Genomic DNA, 23912 nt, shown 5'->3' with positions numbered 1-23912 from the left:
ACCTAGATCTCGGATCCCTCTCAATACAAGTCTACACCTCTCTTGCCACCAGCGAATGTGTTCTACCCCCGAGTTGCCCAGTCCTGATTCATACTATACAACATGCAAAATGGCACAGACAAAGGCATCCTGGCATGATTCTATTGGCTATGTGTATTGCAGTTAACTTTAGCTCGCTCTCATTGGTCTTTCTCCTCCCGCCGAATCCCGTGGCGACTCCTCCTGCTTGTGCTATCCCCCGATGGCCTCTCCTTCGTCCACTGGTCCCGGAGTCATCTCGTCTCGCTCAGCGCCTTCTGCTTCTAAAACATTCCATTCTTGCACAACCCCCGCAACCAGCCTCGCGCCACCAGTCACACTCTCAGCATTTTACAATATCACATTTTCATACATTGGATGCACCAACATCTAATGAACTATGTTAAGCTCAAACTCTTATATTCCTTTAATAGTCAAAAGTATGAAATCCTTTAAGTGTAACTGAAGTTTAGACCATGCTAATGACCAGACACTCAGGAGATGAATGCAGGAAGATTAGATCACAGCTGCACCACAGGAGGTGTGAACGAGACCCCTCTGAAACAATGGACTTCCATGCCAGGATCACAAAAGTGGCTCCGAGCAGTCCAACCTTTGTTCAGTTTTAAATTGACTGCCATTTACATTATCCTTTAATCCCTCTCATGACCTCAGACATCTGAGGTCATCACTTGAACACCTTATTTCATTGCTGCACACGAGCTCGACATCACTTGCCATAAAACTAAAACACATCAAACAATTAGTAAAAGAATAAGAATCAGTAGAAAATTTCCTTCCCTCCTTATGGCCTCAGGTCAAGTCAAGTCAAGTCAAGTCAATTTTATTTGTATAGCCCTTAATCACAGACAGTCTCAAAGGGCTTTACATAGCCACAATCGACATCCCCGATCTTAACCCCCAGGAGGGCAAGGAAAAACTCACAAAACCTCATTAGGGGAAAAGTGAGAAACCTTGAGAAGGGACCACAGATGGGGGAATCCCCCTTCCAGGATGACCAGGCTGCAATGGATGCCAACTGGGCAACATTTGGCACATACAATGATGCTATGCAATAATAGATGAGATAATATAAGAGTCAATTGAATGAAGTGCTGCAGGAAGATGACTTCAGTGGAGTGGGTCCTCATCCAGGGCCGTAATATCCATGGCAGCATATCCGAAGATGAGCCTTCGATCTTGTACCGGTCAGTTGGTGTAAATTCAGTACAGCCACTTCCAAGTGAATCGCCATCACCTAATTCGGGGAATTGGGAACAGAAAAGAAAGAACAGAAATAGCAAACAGGCCAACAAGTAGTTCAATGAAGTGCTGAACTATAAGGAAATCAGAAAAGGCGCTGCATGAAGACGACTTCGGCAGAGCAGGTCCCTTCCCGGTTCGTCAGTGCCGTAATCTTCAAAGCATGTCCCCATCACCTAATTCCCAAGCAGGGGAAGGAGGGGGCAGAAAAGAGAAGAAGCGGCAGTAAACAGGCCAACAAATAATTAAATTAGATGCTAAAGTATATAAATAAATTGATCAAATGTCGCGCTGCAGGAAGACGACATCACTGGAACAGGTGCATGCCCAGTTGGTCAATGCCTTAAACTTCCTAGTGGGTCACCGTCACCTAATCCCCCAGCCGGGGGAAAAGGGGGCAGAAAAGAAAACAAAAGAAAAAAAAAGCGGCAGTAAACAGGCCAACAAATATTTCAGCTAAATGCACAAGAGTATAAATGCGTCTTTAATAGTGTTTTGAACATTTCTACTGAGGTGGCGCCTCTAATATCTGAGGGAAGTGCATTCCAAAGCATTGGTGCCCGAATAGAGAACGCTCTAGAACCTGCGGACTTCTTTTTGGCTCGCGGGATCACTAAAAGACCAGCATTTTGTGAGCGAAGGTTTCGGGACGGAACATATGGTACCACGAGGTCAACGAGATAAGAAGGTGCTAAGCCGTGCAATATTTTAAAAGTAAGTAGCAGAACTTTAAAATCACATCTCAAGTGGACCGGAAGCCAATGCAAATTGGCTAATATCGGGGTAATATGATCAAACTTTCTCGTCTTAGTTAAGAGTCTAGCTGCTGCATTTTGAACTAACTGCAGACTTTTAATACTCGACATGGGGAGACCCGAGAGCAAAGCGTTACAATAGTCGAGGCGAGATGTAACAAACGCATGGATTAAGATTTCCGCGTCACACGTTGATAGAATTGGGCGAATTTTAGCAATGTTACGCAGATGAAAAAACGCAGTTCGAGTAATATTTTTAATGTGCATTTGAAAAGACATAGTTGCGTCAAATATAACACCGAGATTTTTTGTTGAATCCTTTTGGATAATATTACATTTATCGATATTCAGAGTGGTGTCTTTGAAAAGGTACCGATGACGCGCTGGTCCAATGATGAGCATCTCGGTTTTATCTGAGTTAAGACGCAAAAAATTGAAAGACATCCATTGTTTAATTTCGGCAAGGCACGCCTCTAATTTATAGCAGTCGCGGGGATTCGTTATATCCAACGGCATGTATAATTGCGTATCATCAGCGTAACAGTGAAAACTAATGTTATATTTCCGTATAATATCACCAAGCGGTAGCATGTAGATGCTAAACAATAGAGGTCCAAGTACCGATCCCTGCGGAACTCCACATATGATCTTACAAATATCCGAAGTCGTATTGCCATGAATTACACGGTGCGTCCTCTCCGACAGATACGAATTAAACCAAGAAAGCGCTGAACCTGAAATGCCAACACACGTTTCAAGGCGTTTTAATAATATGTTATGATCAACGGTATCAAAAGCGGCACTAAGATCGAGTAAGAGTAATATTGATGAGGTGTCGGCGTCCATAGCTATGAGAAGATCATTAGTAACTTTAGCAAGGGCCGTCTCAGTAGAGTGGTCGGCTCTAAAACCCGATTGGAAAGGTTCAAATTGATTATTAACAGTCATATATTCATTAAGTTGTTGCGCTACGACTTTTTCAAGAATTTTTGCAATAAACGGAAGATTTGAAACCGGCCTATAGTTGATGAGACTCTCTGGGTCAAGGTTTGGTTGCTTAAGTAACGGTCGGATAACGGCGGTCCTAAAAGCTGCTGGTACTACACCCGTGGTAAGTGATAGATTAATTATATTTAAAACAGACGGTCCTAGGGTCGTAAACAGTTCTTTAATTAGTTTGCCAGGAAGCGGATCGAGCACACAAGTTGTCGGTTTTGCCGCACTAACCAATTTTGTTAGGCTCTCAAGAGATATTTTTTTAAATTGACATAAGGTTATCGGACAGTTATCAGCCCTAATGTCCCTATTAACACAATTTGTCGCGGAATTCGACGGAATTTTAAGAACAGTGTCTTTAATCTCATCACGAATACATTCTATCTTCTGAGTAAAAAATTGCATAAAATCGTGAGCTGAATAGGAAGAGCTATCCGAGGTTGGTCGCTGTTGCGTTAGCATTGCTACGGTATCAAATAAATATTTAGGATTGTTTTTATGTAAGACAATTAATCTAGAATAATAATTAGTTTTGGCTAAATTAAGCGCTTCTTTGTATATTAGTAAACTATCGCACCATGCCTGACGGAAGACCTCAAGTTTGGTCGCACGCCATTTGCGCTCAAGCTTCCTACAAGATCGTTTCAGTACGCGCGTTTCCTCTGTAAACCACGGAGTAAGCCTCTTTGGACGAGTTTTAGTTTTTAAAGGCGCGACGGAGTCAAGCGCATTTAACAAAGCGACATTAAAGTTGTTTGTGAGATCATCAATCGTACCAATATAATTAGGAAACGAAGCAGTTGCTAAAGGGAGTAGCTCAGAGAGCGCAACGATGGTTGAGGAGCTAATGTTACGGCTGCTATAATTTTGATTATGGTCAGAACGATGACAGTGAGCCAAGACTTCAAATTTGATAAAGTAATGGTCAGATATAGCACTGGTATATGGTAATACAATTATTTTTGAAGATGCTAAGCCTCGGGTTAATACCAAATCTAGCGTATTGCCATTTATATGCGTTGCTTCATTTATTATTTGCGTGAAACCAAACATATCAATGATTGTCCGAAACGCTACCGTAAGTGGTTCCGACGGGAGATTCATATGAATGTTGAAGTCGCCCATGATAAGTATATTATCCGCATGAGTTACTAAATCAGCTACGAATTCAGAAAATTCATCTAAAAAGCCGGAGTAAGAGCCAGGTGGACGATAAAGAACGGCAAGATAAAACGGCAGCTCGGCTGAGGATCGCATAATGAGAACTTCAAATGTTTTAAAGGAATTGCTAAAACGAGGACTAAGTTTTAGGTTAGATTCGGAAATGAGGGCTACACCCCCGCCTTTCTTTTGAGGGCGCGCAACATGCGAGCTCACGAAGTTTGGAGGCGAAGCCTCATTTAGCGGTAAAAACTGATTTGGTTTTAACCAGGTCTCGCAAAGACCAATCATGTTAAGATTATGGTCTCTAATAAGGTCATTAACTAACAAGGCTTTCGATGAAAGCGATCTAATATTTAAAAAACCGAGTTTCAGTAAAATAGGTCTATCTAAGTTATTCCGCGCAACAGGACTCCTGGTCATAATATTAAGGAGATTGCCTTGCCTAGGTCCCGGATTGTACCTCGAGCGACTATAAACGCGGCGAGAAATTCTGACGGTCGGAATCCGATAGTTATTTACCAGCTTTCGAGTGCTATTATTTTGAGAGAACGGCTCGTCGTCAATAAAACCGACCGAGGAGGAATGCTTAAACCCATCATGTATTGCCACCTCAGTAGAAATTATATCAGTATGAGATCTACCAGCGTATGGTGTGTAGCGCTCAAATCTAGAAGAAAAGCTATGTGTGTTGTCTAAGTCTAGCATAGCGCTAGTTAGCTCTAGCCTTACAGACTCCATACCCTTCCTTACAGGCTCACTATTCGCCTGCAGCCCGACCTGCTCTAATATGAATAGTCATGGAAGGCTCAAACAATAATCTATGTTTCTAGAAAGAGTGATGGCGCCTTCCCAGTTAGGGTGAAGGCCGTCCATCCTCAGCAGGTCGGGTCGGCCCCAGAAAGAAGGCCAGTTATCTATAAACTGCAGTCCGTGCTCACTACAAAAACTAGCCAGCCACTTATTTAGCGAGAATAATCTACTAAACCTCTCATCATTGCCTCTCGCAGGCAAGGGGCCAGAGACAATTACTCGATGCCGACTCATCTTTCTGGCGAGATCACAAGTCCTTGCTATGTTTTTCTTTGTGATCTCTGATTGCTTCATCCTAGTGTCATTGGAGCCAACGTGTATCACTATATCTGAATAGCTAGCGTTGTTTGCACAGCGCTGGTGTATAGGTGTCTTGCGCGCTAGCTCCATAAGATTAGCTTCTATGTCGGGTGCTCTGGCCCCAGGAATACACATTACTGTGGCTGGATTTTCAAGCTTAATGTTGCGGGTAATGGAGTCACCTATCACTAAGGTGCGGGAGCCATGAGACCGAGGTGGAATGGAACTGCTATGTGTCTTAACAGGCTCACCGCGATTAGCAAGCCGTTTACGGCCAATGCTAACCAGACTAGCAGGTTGGCTACAACCCGTGCTAACAGTCGTGTCCGCCACGTTTACGCTTACCACATTACTCTGCTCTAGCTGGCGGACACGTCCCTCTAGCAGGGAGAGTCTTTCCATGAGAAAGGTGCAAGTGTTGCATGTGGTGGTGCACGAAACCATAGTTGCGTTTACTCGCCCGGTGGATAAAAGCGGAGGAAAAGATGTCGCCAGGTCCCCGAGGCCATCTTTCCATACTCACATCCTGGACTCCCGGAGGGCCACGGCTACCTCCGCCTCCTGGGGGTCCTTTTGAGGGATCATCATGTACTGACCACCCGGAGGGAGTGGCCCCAACGTGCGTTCTATTGTCTTAACAGTTAGTGATCTGATACATGGAATACAGCAACATCCGCATAACACCATAATAGCGGCAAACACAGCGATAGAAATCAGTACTGATGCAATCAGGCTTTTATATTTACCAAAGATGTTGAACCAGTCAGAATACCAACTGGTGTCCACACCTGAGTGCTCCTTCATTTTGTTACTTCGCGTGCGCAGACCCTCCAATGCCTTGGTAAGGCGACCGTCAGGAGATGTATTGTTGGGAATCAGAGTACAACACTGATCCCCAAAAATACCACACACCCCTCCTCTTTCGGATAACACCATATCTAAGCTTATTCTGTTCTGGAATGCCATAAGAGACGTGGCAGCCAATTGCTCATGCACTGCCTGGAGTGCTGAGGTGGTCAAATTCGCCAATCGTTGGACATTATAGTGGACATAATTAATCCGGTCCACATTTTTGTTTACTGTAACGAACAGGAAAAGGCTCTCCCATCCTGCCGCAATTTGATCCACCAATTTATACTCGTCAGGGATCCCTCTTGGAACTCCAATTGCATCTATATACGTGGGATCTCCTGCATTCAACCATTCTTGCATGTCCCTTCTCTTCCTGTTAAGGAAGGGGATTCTTCCCCATTGTCCAACACCTTCCCACTCCATTTTGGCCAGATCTAAGGCTGTCACACTAACTGGCATGATCAGCGTTACCAGGGCGCACTTACCTGAGGCATTGGTGGGAAGCCTATCGTACAGCACTTTCTCTCCACACCACAGCCAAACATCATCACGAGCGAGAGGGATTCCTACTGGCAAAGACACATTTTCATTACACCATGACTCCTGGATATTTCCAATCCCAGGACCCGTCCCATTTAACTTTTAGGCAGGTGAACTTCTGTTTTGCAACTTGGGTGTCAAAAATAGGCTCTTTCTTTTTTATTCCCACATCATTCCATGGGTGTGTCCAATTAAAAATTGTCACCCAAGTGTTCACCTGTGTCGGTTGTTTACATTTCAGATTTAGCAGTAGTTGTTGTGTCTGTGTCAGCGTCTTACCATCATCTCGCTCTGCTCCATACCATACCATTCCATTACATGCTCCTTTCGCTCCATCACTTCTGTCATCCCGCATCCTATGTTCAAACGCAAACATCGTCCACACAAAGCACACGCCAGCAGGTAAAATAGTCAATAAGTTAAACATTTGCATCGTCATCGTCTTTGTTCAGACTCGAAAGTGTCTGACTTTGATCCAATTCATGCCATCTACACATTCCCTCTCTTGACCTGCCCGTCCGGGCGGTCAACCTCTAAGCTCAACCATGGCGGGCACAAATACTGGGGCCGGGCGCAACTGTGAGCTATGGCACCACTTTTGTCCTGTCGTTCCCAATTGGATGGCGTGTCAGGTTCTAGCCAGAACTCTAAACTGTCCTTATCAGCGAGAATGAGTCCACCTCCGGGAAAGCACCCGGAGGTTGATGTACGGAGCGATGTCCGACTCCAGTGATGCTGAGTTCACTGAGTTCAAATATCTAACTGTGTTCCGAGATTACAAATTAAGCCTCGAGCTAACGCTCCAATTTTGACTGTTAATTGACAAATTTTAAAGCAACACAAATGAAATAGTAACCATTTATGCTTAAAATAAAAAATCCCAAAACTATAATAACGCAGATACCGAATTAAACCTCTATTTTTTATTTTATTATTTTTTTTTTTTTATGGGAAGAAAAGGTGCTCTACAAGACATAGACAGCTCCAAGACCGCTGCAGTCTTCACCTCCTATTGTCTCATGATTGGCTCAATCCACCTACAGGCTGTGCCCACACTGATTCTGTCAACTGGGGGAGGGGGTAGAGACAGTAAAAACATCGCGGAGCTGTGGAGCCGAGCCCCAACTCAGTCGGGCCCTGGGTCCACAACACCTCTAGCAGAGACACACACAGAACTACCATTTCCGAGCGACCCTTCCCTGGAAATTTTGAAATTTAGTAATGTTCCCAAAACCAAAGAATTTGTAGTCGGTGCTGATATATGATCTCCCGATTGTGCAACAACTATGGGGTCCAGACCTCTAGTATGATGACGCTCATCAATATTCAATGCGATTTGTGGCTCGGCGAAAGTAAACAATTCATACCATTTCCGCTGCTCAGGGACAAGGCACGCGTGCGAGGCAACGCCAGTAGACATAACAAATATATAATTATAACGCAAGATGCACTCATGACTAAATTTGGATGAGTGCATTTTTGATAAACCAAATCATGTTTGTGATCACATGTACAATGTGATATGTCAATTGGTGAATTGAAAGGGTGGCGGTTGCTAAACCACTCAGACCAGAGCAAGAACAGGGCATACCCACCGCGGGAGGATGGGAACCAGGTTTCAGAGCTGCCCTCAAATGTTTCAGTTCAGTTTAGCCACTGGGAAGGAAGAGAGCACGACATATGCTCCCTCCGACGGATGTGCAGAGTCAAGTTCAGTCCCATCCGGGAATGCCACTCGAATTCCAGTGTTCGTTCAGTCAATGGCAGTGACTCAGGCACTCTTGAGAGTCCACATGGCTCAGTGGGGGTTGCGGAAGGAGCTCATAGCTCGCCCCAATATCCAGCACCATCGAAAACTTGTCCATCCACCGTCCCCGGACTGCTAGGACCTGCTAGTCCTCGAATGCTGAAGCTCCGCTGCCCCCTGTCATGGAATGGGGTACGAGCGGGTTTGTGTCAAGTGCGTTGGGAGTGGGTAACGGTGGCGCCCCCTGCGCTGGTGGAGCTCTTTGTGACAGATATGGCACCGGAGGATGGCACATTCCAGAAAGTGGCTCAGCATGGACAGCTCATCACCCAGTGACCCCACACCCCGCAGCAAGAGCACACCCCACTCACAACCCCCGTCTGTAATCACCCATACCTCTTTTACTGCAATCCCAACCTCGTTGACTGGCCTGCTATGGACAGCAGCCAGTCTGCTGTGGCGCTGCGTCACCCGAACCTTGCCCAGAAGCAGCAGAAGTGGAAGGAGCAGCTGCCTCCTTTTTTCTTATCTCTCTTGGCCTTCTAAACCTGCAAGTACAACAATTTTAGTCACGCTCCTTAATCCAATCCCATATATTCCTTTTCTGATGTCGTGCAAAGTTAGGTACAAAATGTGTTCTACTAGGCCGATTAGCATTTTTTCATTCATGGACTATTTCGCCTGATGTCTGCCACTGGAAGGTGCACGCCCTTGTGGACGGCCAACTGGAACAGCTGTGTAGTAATGTCGACATTATTGGATGGGTCACTGCCGGAAGTCTCACTCCATTCATGTCTCGCCCTGGCCACATAGACCAGGCCTGTCTCCCTTTTCCCCACCTGAAAGACACAGCAACATCGACCCCAACGGGCCAGAAATATCTGATGCATGGCACAGCCAATCTCACCTGAGGTGTCCCCATTTAGCTGGTGACCATCATGCTGGTCAGCAGATCTGGCCTCGGCCTCAAGTGAGGATAGTTCCTCTGAAATAAATTTTGTCCCGCTTGTAACTCTGTATAAACCTCTTAGTCTGGTGTCTCCTTTGTAGGAGATTTCAACCAACGTGACCTCTTTACAACGTGTCGAATAAACCAATGTTGACCTTTCTGCTATCTTTACAGCTGTGAGAGCTGTTACTAACGCCTCCTTCCCCCTTGGGTAATTACAAATGTCTTATCTTCAAACTTCTTACAAGCACCCAGTATCCTGGCTTCACTCATTTTGCGCCCCTGCTGGGAGACAGAAAGATCCTTGTCACTCTAAATTTGCGCCTGTCTTTTGTTTTCCTAACACTTTTCACATATGGTCAACTAAAGTTGCTTCAACATCTATTTCCCCTTTGTTCTTAAATTTGAGGTATTCTATAAGTTCTTCCAAACAGTGTTTTACAATGTCTTAGTCCTAAATACAATGAACTACGTTACAATGGAAAATATCAGAATAACATTCATACATCCAACATGAGACACGTGCTTGAGACCACTTCAGGGTCATTTTTGACTGAAATATCTCCTCTACAACAACTTACCCTTGCGTTAAGTGAGTAATTTTCCATAAAAACAGTGCCACTAATTCGACATTAACTTCAAGTATCACTGCTGTGGTGCTGTATTATATGGAAAAGTCTAAACAATCCAAGAAAATTTTGCCCTATCCTGGACTGGGTGTGTGTTATCTAGTCGCGCATCCAATGTGAATATATCTTATATCTCCCTCCTTGTTGAGGAGAACCTCTGGGATGGTAGTGGTGAGGCGCTATTTGAAGCATTCTCTGGCCTTCTGGTCACACTGGTCACATGTCACCTCAAACCTGTGGACAGAACTGGACGAGTGGCACTTGCCAGTGAGAATGAGAAGGGGTAAATTATCTTCCTTCCAAAACTTTCAGTTTTGCATAAATTTTGTGTAATAACGTCAATCAATCATTCACTTGATGCTTGAATTTAATTACTCCAATCTTTCTCCAAAAACAATTTCAAAATCAATACTCGGGAGTGCAATAGGGATTCAGGTTGATCAGGCCTGTCCACCCATCGCATCCTAAGTACTGTAAGGGCTTGCCGGTGACCTCAAACAATTTTCTGTCCTGAGGCCCGTCCCTACAACATTCACTCAAACCACATATGCATACAAACACTTTTCTTTCACACTGTCATTCACCAAACGATACTTTCCAATTCCACACAGAGACCCCTCCCTTGGCGCGTCCGCCTTGATTTCACTGAGATTTGTGCTGGCAGATCCATAATTTTGCCTTAATTTAGCCAGCGTATGCCAAAATTTACAACTGTGGGTCTCTGGATTTTCCCATTCACTCCCCGTGAAGTTGTTTCTCCTCTCAAGGACGTAGCTGACGAAACTGCACCTGTGACATCAAACAGCTCATAGATGCGAATGTTAGCAGTCTGGTATTTATGGAATGATGTCATATCCTCTAAAATTGTCATGTCAGCGTTCGCGTCGTACAGTCAAAAAAAAACATCTGTCTTCCACCTTTGTCACATTTAATACACATCAGTTAATAAATCATCTACAAAACTATTTAGTCCAACTTTATATTTGGTAAACCAATCTCCAATGGCTAGATATTCCCCTTTCCAAAGATTTTCTTTCAACATGTTCATAGAATACTTCACTTAAAACTTATCCCGAAACCATAATCCCTTTGCTTAAAAAGTTAAATTTTAATAAGATTGTCGCCGCCCTGCTGTTCCTCAGGCATCCCCTGCATGTTTCAGTGTTTAACTTGTGTTCTAATTCCCTGCTAATTTGTATACTAGCACTGTAAAAAAAACTGCTCCACACCTCAATGAGAGGCAGATGCCTGAAGATTAGATCAACGTCTGCAACATCGAGGGGGGTGCCGCGACACACCTCTGAAACAAAAGGACTGTGACCTTCTTACGAGAGCACCAAAAGGCATATCTTCCTTTTCAATCAGTTAACGACTGCCATTGATGCCTGTTTTTCCTCTTGTGTCTGAAATGTTTACATGTTCCTGCTGGTGCTTCCCCCCCGGGGCCAGCACGGGCGTCTCCACACTCCCCTGCTGTTCTCCGCGCACCCTCTCTCTCATTATTCACAGCCTGTTCGATCAATTGTATGGTCGCTGGTGCCATCCGTGAATCGTTTTATCTTTTGCATCTCAAACCATTCTGCTCCCCCCCCATTAATGGCGCCGTCGGATCGGGCGGCGGCTCAAACACATACTGTTGCGAGTCTGGCAACTGTGGATAAATGCCTCTCAGACATTCCGTCTTTTCTTCCACTTTTTCAATCACTTCATCCTCTTTCTCTGACTTCCTCCCCCTACTTGGGAACGAGCATCTAACTTCAAAGGGCTGTGAACTCTCTGTTACAGCACACTCATGATTTTACGATTACACCTATAATCATTGCCTTCTGTAAAATCTTTCTCACTCTTATTTTTTTCCTTTAATTTTCCCAATTCACTGTAGCCTTACCAAAGCCACTCAAACAATCAAGGTATCAAATCACAAACTACAAAGTCAGGAACCACCTATGCTCTTGCAAAGGTTTCTCATGCTTTCAAAGCTTCCTTCAATTATGATTTCATAACACCAATCTTTTTTTCTTTGTGTCATTTCCATCTGTGCATTTCATTCCAGTTACTAATTACAGTTACCTTAATAGAAAGACCATCAACTAAAGTATGAAACATAAAATATTTATTTCTTCAATTCCTCCTTACAGCAGACCCTAATTCTTATCCTTTTCATTTGTTCAAGTCACACCTTCTTCAATACTGCCTGTTTCATCATCCTCCTTTCAATGGAACATTAATTGTTCCTTTCTCTTTTCTTATTGAACTTCCAATCTCTACACTGACACAATTTCTTCTCTTTTCTCTAGCTTTCTTTCTTTCTCTTTTCTTATTTCATCCCTACTTCATGTTTTTCTTCTCTTTTTTATGTTTCATTTTTATGAATTTATCCTTAATCTCCGTGCCACACCCGAGACCACTATAACACTTCCTCTCCTTCAACATCCTGAAATCCACTCGTGTGTGTCCCAACCACTTCTTACGCAGAACAATTTTAGCCTTCACATTCACACAGCTTCCACACAGACACGTAAATCCCAGATTTTAAACCGTGTCCCGATACGTAAATCCCAGATTTTATACCGTATCTTAACCACGAATAGTTCCAAACTATTCTAGTAGGTAAATCCCAGATTTTACACTACTATCGTCCACACTTTTACACTTATTTATTTATACATTTAAACGCCGTTCCACTCCGCCTTCCTCTTATAATTTAGCGTTGCCAATATGCAGAATTTGAAAAGGATCTGCTTACCTTATGTCACTGTGGGCCCAAGAGGAAGGCCGGTCAGAAGTGTGGCTCCTTTATCCTTTAATCTTTATCAGGTCGTCACCTGGTGTGGACGTGGGCCCCAGGCCCGAGTCACAGACTCTTGTGGTTTTTCCTGAAGCCCCAGGCTTCCTTTGAGCCCCAGGCTCTTGAAGCCCCAGGCTTCTTTTCATTTCTTAGAGTCCCAGACTCTCGTTGAAGTCCCAGACTTCTATTACCTGTCATGCATCACGTCAGGGTCACCATAAATTGTTGGAATTTATCTTTATATCAATGTTAGAATTTAACTTTAACCCAATGTAAACTCAAATAAGTAATCTGACTCCAATTTGCGACCTTACCCAACTCCCACACATCCAACAATATGCGCGCTCGTTCTGCAATAGAAAGGTATCAGGAAGCCGGCATTTTCACACACGAAGTGGATTTATTCCCAATACAGATTTCCTACATGGCACCTAGATCTCGGATCCCTCTCAATACAAGTCTACACCTCTCTTGCCACCAGCGAATGTGTTCTACCCCCGAGTTGCCCAGTCCTGATTCATACTATACAACATGCAAAATGGCACAGACAAAGGCATCCTGGCATGATTCTATTGGCTATGTGTATTGCAGTTAACTTTAGCTCGCTCTCATTGGTCTTTCTCCTCCCGCCGAATCCCGTGGCGACTCCTCCTGCTTGTGCTATCCCCCGATGGCCTCTCCTTCGTCCACTGGTCCCGGAGTCATCTCGTCTCGCTCAGCGCCTTCTGCTTCTAAAACATTCCATTCTTGCACAACCCCCGCAACCAGCCTCGCGCCACCAGTCACACTCTCAGCATTTTACAATATCACATTTTCATACATTGGATGCACCAACATCTAATGAACTATGTTAAGCTCAAACTCTTATATTCCTTTAATAGTCAAAAGTATGAAATCCTTTAAGTGTAACTGAAGTTTAGACCATGCTAATGACCAGACACTCAGGAGATGAATGCAGGAAGATTAGATCACAGCTGCACCACAGGAGGTGTGAACGAGACCCCTCTGAAACAATGGACTTCCATGCCAGGATCACAAAAGTGGCTCCGAGCAGTCCAACCTTTGTTCAGTTTTAAATTGACTGCCATTTACATTATCCTTTAATGCCTATCCAGGGACGCACACAAGGATTTTGGTTATCAAATTTTGTATCGGTTTGCACATTCGGTTGTCAACTGAAGGGTTGGTGGTTCAAGTTCACCTGGGACAAAGTCAAGGGATTCTGAGTGCTGTTCGTGGCAAATCCTTTGGCAAAGAATTGGCTAATATGTGTAAAATCTTAGCAGCAGACATGTCTCTGTGGTGCAATCGGTGAGCGCGTTCGACTGTTAACTGAAAGGTTGGTGGTTCAAGCCCACCCAGGGACGTGCACAAGCATTTTGGTTATCAAATTTGGTATCGGTTTGCACATTCGGTTGTCAACTGAAGGGTTGGTGGTTCAAGTTCACCTGGGACAAAGTCAAGGGATTCAGAGTGCTCTTCGTGGCAAATCCTTTGGCAAAGAATTGGCTAATATGTGTAAAATCTTAGCAGTAGACATGTCTCTGTGGCGCAATCGGTGAGCGCGTTCGGCTGTTAACTGAAAGGTTGGTGGTTCAAGCCCATCCAGGGACGCGCACAAGGATTTTGGTTTTCAAATTTTGTATCGGTTTGCGCATTCGGTTGTGAACTGAAGGGTTGGTGGTTCAAGTTCACCTGGGACAAAGTCAAGGGATTCTGAGTGCTCTTCGTGGCAAATCCTTTGGCAAAGAATTGGCTAATATGTGTAAAATCTTAGCAGAAGACATGTCTCTGTGGCGCAATCGGTGAGCGCGTTCGGCTCTTAACTGAAAGGTTGGTGGTTCAAACCCACCCAGGGACGCACGTGTGGACTAAAGTTTTCAAATTTAATATAGCTTTGCTCATTCGTTTGTGAACTGAAGGGTTGGTGGTTCATGTTCACCTGGTACAAAGTCAAGGGTTTCTGAGTGCCGTTTCTTGGCGAAGAATTGGGATATATGTGTCTAATGTAATATTAGTAATCCCCTGCATATGTCTCTGTGGCGCAATTGGTGAGCGCGTTCAGCGCGTAATTGAAAGTTTGGTGGTTCAAGCCTATCCAGAGACGCACACAAGGATTTTGGTTATCAAATTTTGTATCGGTTTGCACATTCGGTTGTCAACTGAAGGGTTGGTGGTTCAAGTTCACCTGGGACAAAGTCAAGGGATTCTGAGTGCTGTTCGTGGCAAATCCTTTGGCAAAGAATTGGCTAATATGTGTAAAATCTTAGCAGCAGACATGTCTCTGTGGTGCAATCGGTGAGCGCGTTCGACTGTTAACTGAAAGGTTGGTGGTTCAAGCCCACCCAGGGACGTGCACAAGCATTATGGTTTTCAAATTTGGTATTGGTTTGCGCATTCGGTTGTGAACTGAAGGTTTAGTGGTTCAAGCTCACCTGGGACAAAGTCAAGGGATTCCGAGTGCTCTTCGTGGCAACTCCTTTGGCAAAGAATTGGCTAATATGTGTAAAATCTTAGCAGTCGACATGTCTCTGTGGCGCAATCGGTGAGCGCGTTCGGCTGTTAACTGAAAGGTTGGTGGTTCAAACCCACCCAGGGACGCACGCGTTGACTTCAGTTTTCAAATTTAATATAGATTTGCTAATTCGTTTGTGAACTGAAGGGTTGGTGGTTCATGTTCACCTGGTACAAAGTCAAGGGTTTCTGAGTGCCGTTTCTTGGCGAAGAATTGGGATATATGTGTCTAATCTAATATTAGTAATACCCTGCATATGTCTCTGTGGCGCAATTGGCGAGCGCGTTCAGCGCGTAATTGAAAGTTTGGTGGTTCAAGCCTATCCAGGGACGCACACAAGGATTTTGGTTATCAAATTTTGTATCGGTTTGCACATTCGGATGTCAACTGAAGGGTTGGTGGTTCAAGTTCACCTGGGACAAAGTCAAGGGATTCTGAGTGCTGTTCGTGGCAAATCCTTTGGCAAAGAATTGGCTAATATGTGTAAAATCTTAGCAGTAGACATGTCTCTGTGGCGCAATCGGTGAGCGCGTTCGGCTGTTAACTGAAAGGTTGGTGGTTCAAGCCCATCCAGGGACGCGCACAAGGATTTTGGTTTTCAAATTTTGTATCGGTTTGCGCATTCGGTTGTGAACTGAAGGGTTGGTGGTTCAAGTTCACCTGGGACAAAGTCAAGGGATTCTGAGTGCTCTTCGTGGCAACTCCTTTGGCAAAGAATTGGCTAATATGTGTAAAATCTTAGCAGAAGACATGTCTCTGTGGCGCAATCGGTGAGCGCGTTCGGCTGTTAACTGAAAGGTTGGTGGTTCAAGCCCACCCAGGGACGCACGAGTGGACTTCAGTTTTCAAATTTAATATAGCTTTGCTCATTCGTTTGTGAACTGAAGAATTGGTGGTTCATGTTCACCTGGTACAAAGTCAAGGGTTTCTGAGTGCAGTTTCTTGGCGAAGAATTGGGAAAATGTGTCAAATCTAATATTAGTAATCCCCTGCATATGTCTCTGTGGCGCAATTGGCGAGCGCGTTCAGCGCGTAATTGAAAGTTTGGTGGTTCAAGCCTATCCAGGGACGCACACAAGGATTTTGGTTATCAAATTTTGTATCGGTTTGCACATTCGGTTGTCAACTGAAGGGTTGGTGGTTCAAGTTCACCTGGGACAAAGTCAAGGGATTCTGAGTGCTGTTCGTGGCAAATCCTTTGGCAAAGAATTGGCTAATATGTGTAAAATCTTAGCAGCAGACATGTCTCTGTGGTGCAATCGGTGAGCGCGTTCGACTGTTAACTGAAAGGTTGGTGGTTCAAGCCCACCCAGGGACGCACGAGTGGACTTCAGTTTTCAAATTTAATATAGCTTTGCTCATTCGTTTGTGAACTGAAGGATTGGTGGTTCATGTTCACCTGGTACAAAGTCAAGGTTTTCTGAGTGCAGTTTCTTGGCGAAGAATTGGGAAAATGTGTCAAATCTAATATTAGTAATCCCCTGCATATGTCTCTGTGGCGCAATTGGTGAGCGTGTTCGACTGTTAACTGAAAGGTTGGTGGTTCAAGCCCACCCAGGTACGTGCACAAGAATTTTGGTTATCAAATTTGGTATCGGTTTGCACATTCGGTTGTGAACTGAAGGTTAAGTGGTTCAAGCTCACCTGGGACCAAGACGAGGGTTTCTGAGTGCCCTTTTGCTGAAATGACTTTGGCAAAGAATTGGCTTATATGTGTAAAATCTTAACAATAGATATCCTATTGTACATGTCTCTGTGGCGCAATCGGTGAGCGCGTTCGGCTGTTAACTGAAAGGTTGGTGGTTCAATCCCACCCAGGGACGCTCGCGAGGACTTCAGTTTTCAAATTTAATATAGCTTTGCTCATTCGTTTGTGAACTGAAGGGTTGGTGGTTCAAGTTCACCTGGGACAAAGTCAAGGGATTCCGAGTGCTCTTCGTGGCAAATCCTTTGGCAAAGAATTTGCTAATATGTGTAAAATCTTAGCAGTAGACATGTCTCTGTGGCGCAATCGGTGAGCGCGTTCGTCTGTTAACTGAAAGGTTGGTGGTTCAAGCCCACCCAGGGAGGTGCACAATCATTTCGGTTATCAAATTTGGTATCGGTTTGCACATTCGGTTGTGAACTGAAGGGTTGGTGGTTCATGTTCACCTGGTACAAAGTCAAGGTTTTCTGAGTGCCGTTTATTGGCGAAGAATTGGGATATATGAGTCAAATCTATTATTAGTAATCCCCTGCATATGTCTCTGTGGCGCAATTGGTGAGCGCGTTCAGCGCGTAATTGAAAGTTTGGTGGTTCAAGCCTATCCAGGGACGCACACAAGGATTTTGGTTATCAAATTTTGTATCGGTTTGCACATTCGGTTGTCAACTGAAGGGTTGGTGGTTCAAGTTCACCTGGGACAAAGTCAAGGGATTCTGAGTGCTGTTCGTGGCAAATCCTTTGGCAAAGAATTGGTTAATATGTGTAAAATCTTAGCAGCAGACATGTCTCTGTGGTGCAATCGGTGAGCGCGTTCGACTGTTAACTGAAAGGTTGGTGGTTCAAGCCCACCCAGGGACGTGCACAAGCATTTTGGTTATCAAATTTGGTATCGGTTTGCACATTCGGTTGTCAACTGAAGGGTTGGTGGTTCAAGTTCACCTGGGACAAAGTCAAGGGATTCAGAGTGCTCTTCGTGGCAAATCCTTTGGCAAAGAATTGGCTAATATGTGTAAAATCTTAGCAGTAGACATGTCTCTGTGGCGCAATCGGTGAGCGCGTTCGGCTGTTAACTGAAAGGTTGGTGGTTCTAACCCACCCAGGGACGCACGTGTGGACTTCTGTTTTCAAATTTAATATAGCTTTGCTCATTCGTTTGCGAACTGAAGGATTGGTGGTTCATGTTCACCTGGTAAAAAGTCAAGGTTTTCTGAGTGCCGTTTCTTGGCGAAGAATTGGGATATATGTGTCAAATCTATTATTAGTAATCCCCTGCATATGTCTCTGTGGCGCAATTGGTGAGCGCGTTCAGCGCGTAATTGAAAGTTTGGTGGTTCAAGCCTATCCAGGGACGCACACAAGGATTTTGGTTATCAAATTTTGTATCGGTTTGCACATTCGGTTGTCAACTGAAGGGTTGGTGGTTCAAGTTCACCTGGGACAAAGTCAAGGGATTCTGAGTGCTGTTCGTGGCAAATCCTTTGGCAAAGAATTGGCTAATATGTGTAAAATCTTAGCAGCAGACATGTCTCTGTGGTGCAATCGGTGAGCGCGTTCGACTGTTAACTGAAATGTTGGTGGTTCAAGCCCACCCAGGGACGTGCACAAGCATTATGGTTTTCAAATTTGGTATTGGTTTGCGCATTCGGTTGTGAACTGAAGGTTTAGTGGTTCAAGCTCACCTGGGACAAAGTCAAGGGATTCCGAGTGCTCTTCGTGGCAACTCCTTTGGCAAAGAATTGGCTAATATGTGTAAAATCTTAGCAGTCGACATGTCTCTGTGGCGCAATCGGTGAGCGCGTTCGGCTGTTAACTGAAAGGTTGGTGGTTCAAACCCACCCAGGGACGCACGCGTCGACTTCAGTTTTTAAATTTAATATAGATTTGCTAATTCGTTTGTGAACTGAAGGGTTGGTGGTTCATGTTCACCTGGTACAAAGTCAAGGGATTCTGAGTGCTCTTCGTGGCAACTCCTTTGGCAAAGAATTGGCTTATATGTGTAAAATCTTAACAATAGATATCCTATTGTACATGTCTCTGTCGCGCAATCGGTGAGCGCGTTCGGCTGTTAACTGAAAGGTTGGTGGTTCAAGCCCACCCAGGGACGCACGAGTGGACTTCAGTTTTTAAATTTAATATAGTTTTGCTCATTCGTTTGTGAACTGAAGGGTTGGTGGTTCAAGTTCACTGGGACAAAGTCAAGGGATTCTGAGTGCTCTTCGTGGCAACTCCTTTGGCAAAGAATTGGCTTATATGTGTAAAATCTTAACAATAGATATCCTATTGTACATGTCTCTGTGGCGCAATCGGTGAGCGCGTTCGGCTGTTAACTGAAAGGTTGGTGGTTCAAGCCCACCCAGGGACGCTCGCGAGGACTTCAGTTTTCAAATTTAATATAGCTTTGCTCATTCGTTTGTGAACTGAAGGCTTGGTGGTTCAAGTTCACTGGGACAAAGTCAAGGGATTCTGAGTGCTCTTCGTGGCAACTCCTTTGGCAAAGAATTGGCTAATATGTGTAAAATCTTAGCAGTAGACATGTCTCTGTGGCGCAATCGGTGAGCGCGTTCGGCTGTTAACTGAAAGGTTGGTGGTTCAAGCCCACCCAGGGACGTGCACAAGCATTATGGTTTTCAAATTTGGTATTGGTTTGCGCATTCGGTTGTCAACTGAAGGTTTAGTGGTTCAAGCTCACCTGGGACCAAGACAAGGGTTTCTGAGTGCCCTTTTGCTGCAATGACTTTGGCAAAGAATTGGCTTATATGTGTAAAATCTTAACAATAGATATCCTATTTTACATGTCTCTGTGGCGCAATCGGTGAGCGCGTTCGGCTGTTAACTGAAAGGTTGGTGGTTCAAGCCCACCCAGGGACGCACGCGTGGACTTCAGTTTTCAAATTTAATATAGCTTTGCTCATTCGTTTGTGAACTGAAGGGTTGGTGGTTCAAGTTCACCTGGGACAAAGTCAAGGGATTCCGAGTGCTCTTCGTGGCAAATCCTTTGGCAAAGAATTTGCTAATATGTGTAAAATCTTAGCAGTAGACATGTCTCTGTGAGCCAATCGGTGAGCGCGTTCGTCTGTTAACTGAAAGGTTGGTGGTTCAAGCCCACCCAGGGAGGTGCACAATCATTTTGGTTATCAAATTTGGTATCGGTTTGCACATTCGTTTGTGAACTGAAGGGTTGGTGGTTCATGTTCACCTGGTACAAAGTCAAGGTTTTCTGAGTGCCGTTTCTTGGCGAAGAATTGGGATATATGTGTCAAATCTATTATTAGTAATCCCCTGCATATGTCTCTGTGGCGCAATTGGTGAGCGCGTTCAGCGCGTAATTGAAAGTTTGGTGGTTCAAGCCTATCCAGGGACGCACACAAGGATTTTGGTTATCAAATTTTGTATCGGTTTGCACATTCGGTTGTCAACTGAAGGGTTGGTGGTTCAAGTTCACCTGGGACAAAGTCAAGGGATTCTGAGTGCTGTTCGTGGCAAATCCTTTGGCAAAGAATTGGCTAATATGTGTAAAATCTTAGCAGCAGACATGTCTCTGTGGTGCAATCGGTGAGCGCGTTCGACTGTTAACTGAAAGGTTGGTGGTTCAAGCCCACCCAGGGACGTGCACAAGCATTTTGGTTATCAAATTTGGTATCGGTTTGCACATTCGGTTGTCAACTGAAGGGTTGGTGGTTCAAGTTCACCTGGGACAAAGTCAAGGGATTCAGAGTGCTCTTCGTGGCAAATCCTTTGGCAAAGAATTGGCTAATATGTGTAAAATCTTAGCAGTAGACATGTCTCTGTGGCGCAATCGGTGAGCGCGTTCGGCTGTTAACTGAAAGGTTGGTGGTTCAAGCCCACCCAGGGACGCACGAGTGGACTTCAGTTTTCAAATTTAATATAGCTTTGCTCATTCGTTTGTGAACTGAAGGATTGGTGGTTCATGTTCACCTGGTACAAAGTCAAGGGTTTCTGAGTGCAGTTTCTTGGCGAAGAATTGGGATATATGTGTCAAATCTAATATTAGTAATCCCCTGCATATGTCTCTGTGGCGCAATTGGTGAGCGTGTTCGACTGTTAACTGAAAGGTTGGTGGTTCAAGCCCACCCAGGTACGTGCACAAGAATTTTGGTTATCAAATTTGGTATCGGTTTGCACATTCGGTTGTGAACTGAAGGGTTGGTGGTTCAAGTTCACCTGGGACAAAGTCAAGGGATTCCGAGTGCTCTTCGTGGCAACTCCTTTGGCAAAGAATTAGCTAATATGTGTAAAATCTTAGCAGTCGACATGTCTCTGTGGCGCAATCGGTTAGCGCGTTCGGCTGTTAACTGAAAGGTTGGTGGTTCAAGCCCACCCAGGTACGTGCACAAGCATTATGGTTTTCAAATTTGGTATTGGTTTGCGCATTCGGTTGTGAACTGAAGGTTAAGTGGTTCAAGCTCACCTGGGACCAAGACGAGGGTTTCTGAGTGCCCTTTTGCTGAAATGACTTTGGCAAAGAATTGGCTTATATGTGTAAAATCTTAACAATAGATATCCTATTGTACATGTCTCTGTGGCGCAATCGGTGAGCGCGTTCGGCTGTTAACTGAAAGGTTGGTGGTTCAATCCCACCCAGGGACGCTCGCGAGGACTTCAGTTTTCAAATTTAATATAGCTTTGCTCATTCGTTTGTGAACTGAAGGGTTGGTGGTTCAAGTTCACTGGGACAAAGTCAAGGGATTGAGTGCTCTTCGTGGCAACTCCTTTGGCAAAGAATTGGCTAATATGTGTAAAATCTTAGCAGTCGACATGTCTCTGTGGCGCAATCGGTGAGCGCGTTCGGCTGTTAACTGAAAGGTTGGTGGTTCAAGCCCACCCAGGGACGTGCACAAGCATTATGGTTTTCAAATTTGGTATTGGTTTGCGCATTCGGTTGTGAACTGAAGGTTTAGTGGTTCAAGCTCACCTGGGACAAAGTCAAGGGATTCCGAGTGCTCTTCGTGGCAACTCCTTTGGCAAAGAATTTGCTAATATGTGTAAAATCTTAGCAGTAGACATGTCTCTGTGGCGCAATCGGTGAGCGCGTTCGTCTGTTAACTGAAAGGTTGGTGGTTCAAGCCCACCCAGGGAGGTGCACAATCAATTTGGTTATCAAATTTGGTATCGGTTTGCACATTCGGTTGTGAACTGAAGGGTTGGTGGTTCATGTTCACCTGGTACAAAGTCAAGGTTTTCTGAGTGCCGTTTCTTGGCGAAGAATTGGGATATATGTGTCAAATCTATTATTAGTAATCCCCTGCATATGTCTCTGTGGCGCAATTGGTGAGCGCGTTCAGCGCGTAATTGAAAGTTTGGTGGTTCAAGCCTATCCAGAGACGCACACAAGGATTTTGGTTATCAAATTTTGTATCGGTTTGCACATTCGGTTGTCAACTGAAGGGTTGGTGGTTCAAGTTCACCTGGGACAAAGTCAAGGGATTCTGAGTGCTGTTCGTGGCAAATCCTTTGGCAAAGAATTGGCTAATATGTGTAAAATCTTAGCAGCAGACATGTCTCTGTGGTGCAATCGGTGAGCGTGTTCGACTGTTAACTGAAAGGTTGGTGGTTCAAGCCCACCCAGGGACGTGCACAAGCATTATGGTTTTCAAATTTGGTATTGGTTTGCGCATTCGGTTGTGAACTGAAGGTTTAGTGGTTCAAGCTCACCTGGGACAAAGTCAAGGGATTCCGAGTGCTCTTCGTGGCAACTCCTTTGGCAAAGAATTGGCTAATATGTGTAAAATCTTAGCAGTAGACATGTCTCTGTGGCGCAATCGGTGAGCGCGTTCGTCTGTTAACTGAAAGGTTGGTGGTTCAAGCCCACCCAGGGAGGTGCACAAGCATTTTGGTTATCAAATTTGGTATCGGTTTGCACATTCGGTTGTGAACTGAAGGGTTGGTGGTTCAAGCCCACCCAGGGACGCACGAGTGGACTTCAGTTTTCAAATTTAATATAGCTTTGCTCATTCGTTTGTGAACTGAAGGATTGGTGGTTCATGTTCACCTGGTACAAAGTCAAGGGTTTCTGAGTGCAGTTTCTTGGCGAAGAATTGGGATATATGTGTCAAATCTAATATTAGTAATCCCCTGTATATGTCTCTGTGGCGCAATTGGTGAGCGTGTTCGACTGTTAACTGAAAGGTTGGTGGTTCAAGCCCACCCAGGTACGTGCACAAGAATTTTGGTTATCAAATTTGGTATCGGTTTGCACATTCGGTTGTGAACTGAAGGGTTGGTGGTTCAAGTTCACCTGGGACAAAGTCAAGGGATTCCGAGTGCTCTTCGTGGCAAATCCTTTGGCAAAGGATTGGCTAATATGTGTAAAATCTTAGCAGTGGACAAGTCTCTGTGGCGCAATCGGTGAGCGCGTTCGGCTGTTAACTGAAAGGTTGGTGGTTCAAGCCCACCCAGGGACGCACGAGTGGACTTCAGTTTTTAAATTTAATATAGCTTTGCTCATTCGTTTGTGAACTGAAGGGTTGGTGGTTCAAGTTCACTGGGACAAAGTCAAGGGATTCTGAGTGCTCTTCGTGGCAACTCCTTTGGCAAAGAATTGGCTAATATGTGTAAAATCTTAGCAGTGGACATGTCTCTGTGGCGCAATCGGTGAGCGCGTTCGGCTGTTAACTGAAAGGTTGGTGGTTCAAGCCCACCCAGGGACGTACACAAGCATTATGGTTTTCAAATTTGGTATTGGTTTGCGCATTCGGTTGTGAACTGAAGGTTAAGTGGTTCAAGCTCACCTGGGACCAAGACGAGGGTTTCTGAGTGCCCTTTTGCTGAAATGACTTTGGCAAAGAATTGGCTTATATGTGTAAAATCTTAACAATAGATATCCTATTGTACATGTCTCTGTCGCGCAATCGGTGAGCGCG

At 44.7% G+C, this 23912-nt stretch overlaps 12 non-coding genes across 12 annotated transcripts; all 12 read left to right on the top strand.

The window, feature by feature from the left end:
* Positions 1-15338: 15338 nt before the first annotated feature.
* trnan-guu (transfer RNA asparagine (anticodon GUU)) lies at positions 15339-15412 on the top strand. Its single transcript has one exon. It is a non-coding gene; the product is annotated as a tRNA-Asn (tRNA).
* A 666-nt stretch (positions 15413-16078) lies between these two features.
* Positions 16079-16152, top strand: trnan-guu (transfer RNA asparagine (anticodon GUU)). Its single transcript has one exon. It is a non-coding gene; the product is annotated as a tRNA-Asn (tRNA).
* Positions 16153-17075: 923 nt separating this feature from the next.
* trnan-guu (transfer RNA asparagine (anticodon GUU)) lies at positions 17076-17149 on the top strand. The gene has a single exon. It is a non-coding gene; the product is annotated as a tRNA-Asn (tRNA).
* Positions 17150-18802: 1653 nt separating this feature from the next.
* trnan-guu (transfer RNA asparagine (anticodon GUU)) lies at positions 18803-18876 on the top strand. Its single transcript has one exon. It is a non-coding gene; the product is annotated as a tRNA-Asn (tRNA).
* A 443-nt stretch (positions 18877-19319) lies between these two features.
* Positions 19320-19393, top strand: trnan-guu (transfer RNA asparagine (anticodon GUU)). The gene has a single exon. It is a non-coding gene; the product is annotated as a tRNA-Asn (tRNA).
* A 172-nt stretch (positions 19394-19565) lies between these two features.
* On the top strand, positions 19566-19639 carry trnan-guu (transfer RNA asparagine (anticodon GUU)). Its single transcript has one exon. It is a non-coding gene; the product is annotated as a tRNA-Asn (tRNA).
* Positions 19640-19825: 186 nt separating this feature from the next.
* trnan-guu (transfer RNA asparagine (anticodon GUU)) lies at positions 19826-19899 on the top strand. Its single transcript has one exon. It is a non-coding gene; the product is annotated as a tRNA-Asn (tRNA).
* A 913-nt stretch (positions 19900-20812) lies between these two features.
* trnan-guu (transfer RNA asparagine (anticodon GUU)) lies at positions 20813-20886 on the top strand. The gene has a single exon. It is a non-coding gene; the product is annotated as a tRNA-Asn (tRNA).
* A 679-nt stretch (positions 20887-21565) lies between these two features.
* On the top strand, positions 21566-21639 carry trnan-guu (transfer RNA asparagine (anticodon GUU)). Its single transcript has one exon. It is a non-coding gene; the product is annotated as a tRNA-Asn (tRNA).
* Positions 21640-21809: 170 nt separating this feature from the next.
* Positions 21810-21883, top strand: trnan-guu (transfer RNA asparagine (anticodon GUU)). The gene has a single exon. It is a non-coding gene; the product is annotated as a tRNA-Asn (tRNA).
* A 1496-nt stretch (positions 21884-23379) lies between these two features.
* On the top strand, positions 23380-23453 carry trnan-guu (transfer RNA asparagine (anticodon GUU)). Its single transcript has one exon. It is a non-coding gene; the product is annotated as a tRNA-Asn (tRNA).
* Positions 23454-23625: 172 nt separating this feature from the next.
* Positions 23626-23699, top strand: trnan-guu (transfer RNA asparagine (anticodon GUU)). Its single transcript has one exon. It is a non-coding gene; the product is annotated as a tRNA-Asn (tRNA).
* The last annotated feature ends 213 nt before the right edge of the window (positions 23700-23912 follow it).

The sequence above is a fragment of the Idiotropiscis lumnitzeri genome, chromosome 16, assembly GCF_059441095.1.
Source record: "Idiotropiscis lumnitzeri isolate Australia: NSW breed Sydney's pygmy pipehorse chromosome 16, RoL_Ilum_1.0, whole genome shotgun sequence".
Lineage (NCBI taxonomy): Eukaryota > Metazoa > Chordata > Actinopteri > Syngnathiformes > Syngnathidae > Idiotropiscis > Idiotropiscis lumnitzeri.
Note: the sequence above shows the minus strand (reverse complement) of the source record. Positions and strands in the feature narration are given on the sequence as shown.